This window comes from Ylistrum balloti, unplaced genomic scaffold (assembly GCF_031769215.1).
Source record: "Ylistrum balloti isolate Yb309-2 unplaced genomic scaffold, AGI_CSIRO_Ybal_v1 Utg369880, whole genome shotgun sequence".
In the NCBI taxonomy this organism is placed as follows: domain Eukaryota; kingdom Metazoa; phylum Mollusca; class Bivalvia; order Pectinida; family Pectinidae; genus Ylistrum; species Ylistrum balloti.
In genome coordinates this window covers 16,760-23,964 of record NW_026782018.1, presented here as the reverse complement: position 1 = coordinate 23,964, position 7,205 = coordinate 16,760, and positions in this window count along the sequence as shown.

Genomic DNA, 7,205 nt, shown 5'->3' with positions numbered 1-7,205 from the left:
AACACAGCAATATTAAGTAAACTGTTATTTTATTATTTTGATATTTTTTGTATGTTGGATTTTGATATTCTTTATATATTGGCTGATATTGGCCATGGCTTCAACAGCTAGAATTGAATGGAAACTGGGATCAGAAAATTCCACTAATAATAGCTGTTGCTGTTTGGAACACTGCATATGTAAAAGTCAATTTGAAAAACCGCATTCTGTTGTCCCGAGTGAAAACCTGCCAAATGACAATATGAAGTTAAAACGAATGTTGTCACAGCCACAACAGAAAGCGACAAATGCTGAAAAATGTCTAGTAAGCCAAAATGCATGTTTGAGGAGCCCACACAAATGGAGCTGATAAACAATTGGAAGCCAAACTGTCCTATCCGTGAGTTAAAAAAGGCTGAAGGGGCAGTTTTACAAAAATCATGGGCACAAACCCAGCTGGAAGCAACGGGACAAACCCGTCAAAACAGCCGGCATCAAAAGCAAGGCGAGAATCACCGACCCAATAACACTGGCGTATTATGGCGACCTCCAAAAACCAGCAGCCATCTAATCGTCCCAACAGGAAAAACAAATATCAAGGGAACATCCCATTCAAAACGTGCCATCAGATAAACCCAAATAAAAATTGCAATGTGCTTGTCCAGACCAGACATTTTTCATATCAAGTAAACCGCCATGGGCCAAATTCTCCAAAACTGTGGGGACATGCTCTCGTTACTGGTCAAAAATACTTGCAGCCCCTGCTGTAATCGGTACAGGAATAAATTGTTCGCTAAAGGGGATAAATGCACGTGATCAACAAATAAATTTGGATTTGTATCCGTTATTTCAGGGTACCTAATATAGCCCCCACCCCGACTGACTATATAGGCGCTTATCTGACTATTTACACGAACTGGAATCTTTCTTACTGCTTTGTGATTCACCCCACTCCTCCATTTAAGGCGTAGCAAAATGGCAGACCATACTAACCTTGTATTAGGTAAAAGTACAGAGATTTTGTCTAAAACCTCAATCATATTATGCCTCAACTCACAGGAATTACGCTGGCCTATGTCGTTCCCCCCACAGTGGATTACTAAAATGTGAGGAGGGTCATAACTGGGCAACAAAAGTTTCAAATGACTGAACAAATTTCTCAATCGTAAGCCCCCCTTTGCATGCCACACAATGTTAGGTTGTAGCCGTCCTAAATCTAGCTGGGATGTCTCAATGGACAAAAAGCCCGTCTGATGATGGATGACCCGACGATCCAGATTGTCTTGCAGGGATCTGTAACTTAAGCTTAATATAAGCCATGTGTTTCAATGATCCACTTCAAAAAAACTTACTAGTTGGAATTCTAATGTAACCTTTAAATGCTCGACACTCCCAACGCCCCAACTCCTACATTTTATCATCACCCCTTCATGGCCGCCGATGTTGCTGCACCTATCCTGAAGGACTGTGATCGGTAACCCTCCGTGCTTACATCAATGGCACTTAATGATTTTTTCAGAACTGCTGAAAATTGATACCTGGTAACTGGCATACCACCAAAATGGCAGAAAAAGATTCCTGGAGTTGGATTGCGAATTGCTAAAAACTTTTTAACAAAAGTAACAGGACATGTGGGGGAATTAATCTTCTGTAAAGTAATAATGACCCCTTTCCCTGTTTTAGAATGTGGAAGCTTCAACTCCGAGGTTCCCTCAATGTCACAAATTCTAACATTATGTGCCATTAAAGCATGGCCATATTCCCTTTGTTTAGCAACGACTAACTCACCCACCCTCATAAATCCATAGAAGGCTATTGAAAAATTGGCTGAGAATAATGATGTTTCATAAATTGAAGTTCAAATGGCTGGCAATGTTTGTATAATTCTAGCTAGCAATATCGGGGAAATTGGGAGACGAGTGTCAACACGAGAGTTCAATCTAGTCAGGCCCTGCAACATTTTTTGACAATAAAAAAAACTGTGTTACATCAACAAAGCTCCAGATCTTACATTTAAAACTTATGCCTGCTATGTATGACTTCACAGTTGATGGGGAAATTCCTTGTGGAGACAACCAAGCTATGAACTCAACAACACATTGTAAGATGGGTGCCAGGTGCTGCCAGACTGATAGGACTGACAAAAAGTGTCAAATCGAGCCAGCCCAGCATTATACACCTGTCTTGTGTTAGGGGCAATCGATGCACCTAAGAACCTGTCAATTTCAAGGCGGAGATTAGCTGCTAGAATACTTCGGGGATCACTGAGGGAGTTGGCTCTGCTTGAGGTGCCAGCATGCGAAACCGCTCCCACTGTTTGCGAGAAATAGCATCAGTGATACCGTTAACTTTACCTTCAATATGAATTGCCCTACACTGGACATTTAATAACATGCACCTCAATACCAATGTCCTAATCAACTCCATGACCCATGATTTTGAAGTTTTCTTGTTGAGAATGGAAACCAAGCCAAGATTGTCTGTGTATAAAATAATCTTTTTGTTTTTCAACTCCTCCCCCCATATATATATCGCCCTGACAATTGGAACAAGCTCTAGGAAAGTGATATCCTTAATTATCTCTGATCCTAACCACTTCTAGGGCCGGGGCCAGGAGATAAATGCCCAGAGACCATGAAAGTAGGCTCCCCCTCCTTTACTACCATCTCCCCCGCGCTGTCTGTGAAAAGCTCTAATTTATCACTGTCTACCCATTCCCCCTCTGGAAAGCTACAGTAACCATTGAACAGATCTAGAAACACTAGCCAAGTTTGTATGTCCTGTCTCATCCCCTGGGTTACCTTCACAAAATGGTGACTCTTTTCACCCCGGACATGGCACTGTAGAATCGACGAATAAAAGCACGTGTAGGAGGAATTGCCCTAATGCAAAAATGAAGGGCCCTAGTCAGTGACTGGAGTTTTCTTAAGGTGACCTTCATTTTGCCATTGACCTCCCCCAACAACTCCCTCAGAGTTTCAAGTTTATCCTGTGGGATTTTTATTTGCATTTTGATAGAATCTATTTCTAACCCTAAAAATATTAAAATGGGTGTCGGAAATACTGTTTTATCAACTGCGATAGGAACCCCTATTTCAGCACACACTTGCTCAAAAACCTCCATAAGATGGAGGCAATCTGTAGAGCTCTCCTTACCCGCGAAGAAGAAATCATCTAAATAGTGGTGTAGCCCCAGTACTTCACCTTTCTGGCCCTTTAAAACTTTTTGTCTAAATATCCATTCTAAAGCAGATGAAAATTTCTCAAACATGGCACACGAAATGGCACAACCCATAGGTAAGCACTTGTCTATAAATATATGATCACCAAGTTTGAAACTCAGTAAGTCATAATCCTGTGGGGAAACTGGCAATAACCTAAAGGCAAATTTGATGTCCATCTTTCCCATTAAAGCATTAGGTCCTAAATCCTGAACAATGCTAATAATATGATCAAAACTAGTGTAGTGCACCTTGCATAGATTCTCATCTATAAACTGATTCACACTGTTGCTCTTAGGGTGAGACAAATGGTGGATAAGCCTCCAGGACCCATCGTTTTTGGGCGCTAAGCCAATAGGTGAAATTCTTAAAGTTGGTATAGGGAGATAATCAAATGGTCCTGCGACTCGGCCAGCTAGAACTTCCTTATCTATTTTAGCTAGACCTGTCGCCTCATTCCCAAAAACAGACTTCAAATTTTTACAGGTAGAATGAACACGTGGGCCCTCAAATTGTAAAGGGAAACCTGAACGAACACCGGAAACCAAATAATTGACTAGATCCCCATCTGGGTGCTCTTGAAGCAAATCCTACAACACCTGATAGTTAATTGGGGTTTGCCCGAGGCCTGATAAATTGGTTGCTACCCTTGTCTTGGAGACTTGTAGATTTGGCATCTCCTGACCTAAAAGCAGAGTTAAAATTCTGGTCATTGTTTTGAGATTTGTTATTCCATTTTATTCTCTTATGATTTCCATTACAATTTAGGCAGATATGCTTGAACAAGCAAGGACTCCTATTACAGGACCCATTATTAAAATCAAAGCATTTCTTAATGCCAGAGGTTGGGCGATTAACAGCTTTACTATCTGTTGTTGTACTGTTTTGTAAATAAAAGCCACAATTCTTGGTCGATTTGACCCTAGGGTATAGATAGGTTTTGAGCCTTCTTAAGGCGAAATTACTCATCGTAATTCCTCCAAGCTATACCTCCAGCCCTTTTAGCACCCAACCGGACGGTGTGCATGTACTTCAACAGACCAGAAATGTCTGCTGGTTGTGCTGAAGTGTATATTGATATGAACACCAAAAAGGCGTCAGTCCACATATCAATATCAACAATTTTTGGATTTTTTTATTTTACCTTTAACAACAAGTTCCCCATTTACAAGTGAGAAAAGCTTTGTCTCATCTACAGGGGCAGGTTTAGCCAGCAATTGACCTAGGTCAACAAACTCATTGTTAATGAATTTCTGACGAACAGCTGGAGCGACATTTCTCCCTAGGTCGTCATGCACACTGGCCACTTGGTGAGCTCTAGGTTAAAAAACATCACATAAATTGCTAGCTTGTGAAAAACTGACACTAGTATCAAAGTTACGGGTGTCCGTAGATGAATTTGAATTTTGGGCATTGGTGTCATTAAATGGCGGCTGTACAGCAAACTGAGGCTCAATAGCATGTTGGACCATTTCCATCAGTTGAGGAGCCAACTTGGTAGACACCCACTCTGCTACATCCTCAGACTGCTCAGGCGACAGTGGTACCGGTCCTTGAGCTCCTTCTCCCGCCTGTGTTGTCTGCCGCTGGCCACTGCCACGGGCCCCAGCTCCCGATCCTGGACGGCCTGCATAAGGGCTAGCCGATGGGCGGCTTGATCGTCGAACACCCTTCCCTCTCATACTGAAAACTTTAAAAAGACTTGTTTGTTCAACCTCGATTTAACAAATACAAATTCTAAACATCCTGCAGTTATAATTGATACAAATTTGTGACTTCTAAACATATTTAGCTATATGTAAACTGTTTAAGTGAAGTAAAACCTTATATTCACGGTGTGACGACATCAACGTAGAGCATGGACACGATATTGAAGCAAACAAGTGGCAAAAAGCTAAATAATTTAAAATTGATCATCGTGAGCCAGAAATAATATATATATATATTTATATAGCTCAGCTTTTATTGTATTTCCCTTACATAATACTCATTTATCGAGAGTTATTTGCTTCATAGAAATATATTAGATTAGAACCTATATCTACACATCATCTCAAACAGAAATATGGGAGCACGTGGCGAGGTCGACGTGCACCGCCATCATGACAATCAAATTTGGCTAGGCCAAGGCTTAAAAACGAACGACATCGGCCTCGATACAAATCCACGGATGTAACCACGACTCAAACGATGAAGCTAGAAATTTCCAAGTTCGTAAATTCCTTTCTTGAGAATTGCGTAAATCTAGATTTTGGAATACAACTGGAATTCAGGAGCGATAATTTCTAGTCTGTGTAGCGTAAGATTTCTGTCTCTAAAAGCTAAAGATTTCCGAATTGCGACAAGTGAGTAAATGGACTAAGGGAGGTAACTCATATATGCAGACTTAAACTTCTGACAAAAATGAGGTCTCCATTAGATAACCGGAATTAATTCAGATGATCAACTCCCAATAATGATAAATAACCTCATTACTATTATAGCCTACTCTATTTCCAAAAACTACTACACTACTGAGCAAAGAACAAAGAATACAAATGTTTTGTCATTGTTCAAACATGAAGTTAAATACAGGCTGCAGGTTAAGAAATGGATGAAACAGCTAACACCCGAATGGATACATCTTCAGGAAATAGTAGAATTGTTATAAGTTTTTGAGACGACCCTTTCATAGTTAGACAAACATTTGAAATGAACTTTCTTTCTGTCAATGAAAAACAATATAAATCTTTTGAAATGACCCCCTTTGTAAACAATGTAATCCGTAGGCTAACTGTAAACAACTTACTCCTGCCGCCTTTAATAAAAGCAGATGCAATCTTTTTTGAATTATTACTTACCTGATTATACAATACACATGTGCATATATAGGCTGAAATCCTTCTGTACGCTATATCCAGACGAGTTTATGAGCATCGTTAATTCCATCAAATATAATCCATATATCCTCGAGCACGTGCGCGTATTTTTGCAATGATAAGCTATCACGTCTATTACCAAATTATAGACTAGCTTAGCCTGGTACACCTTTTACAACCGAACAACTGATACTAATCTTTCACTTTGCACTTTAAACCTGTCATTTTATTTAACTATATACAATATGTGCTCTGTTGATTTATTTTTCGAGTAATAAAATACTGATCGGAAAAAAAGAATGAATAAAACGTTAAAAAAAAAAAAAAAAAAAAAAAAAAAATAATAAAAATAGTAAACGGGAAAAAAAAGGAAAAAGTACGATGATGATATGGCTCGGCGACTAAAATTACAGTAGTTGTTTTTCAGTTAGACCAATATCATTAGGATTATATGTTTTATATTCTGTAAACCCTGACATCATGTAAAAAAAGTGTATGCACATTATTATAGACTATATCCACCGTTTAGAGGAAAATAGAGCCAAAATCTGATTACTAACAAAAAAAAAAAAAAAAGATTATAATAATATAGTCACACTATACTTGAGCATATTTTATATATACAGAAATACAAACATATCGAAAACCATGACTTGAAATAATTATTATCCAACATCACAGTTAGTTATATTGAATATTTCTATAAGATCAAGATTTGGTTTACATGTTCTATTTATAAATTCCATGAACACTTCCGGTGCATAATTTCCGGTTTGGATGAGCATCATTTCCTGGTATATTTTAGAAATAAATCATTATGTCAGTGCTGATCAAAGAAAGAAGCTTTTAAATATTGAAACATGAATTTATAAACAATCAGGTCAAATTTAACGTATGCAACCAATGCTATAATAGTCAATAATCAGGAGATTGTAATGTATCAACAACTTGCACTATGAAACGTCAAAATAGACAGATAGTTTTTAGTCAATTTATAATTGAACATGTAAACAAAAGCCTGATCTTATAAAAATATTCATTATAACTAATTGTGATGTTGAATAATAATAATTTTAAGTAAAGATAATACTATAGAATATATTGATTTTATCATTTCAATGGTTTTCGATATGTTTGTATTTCTGTA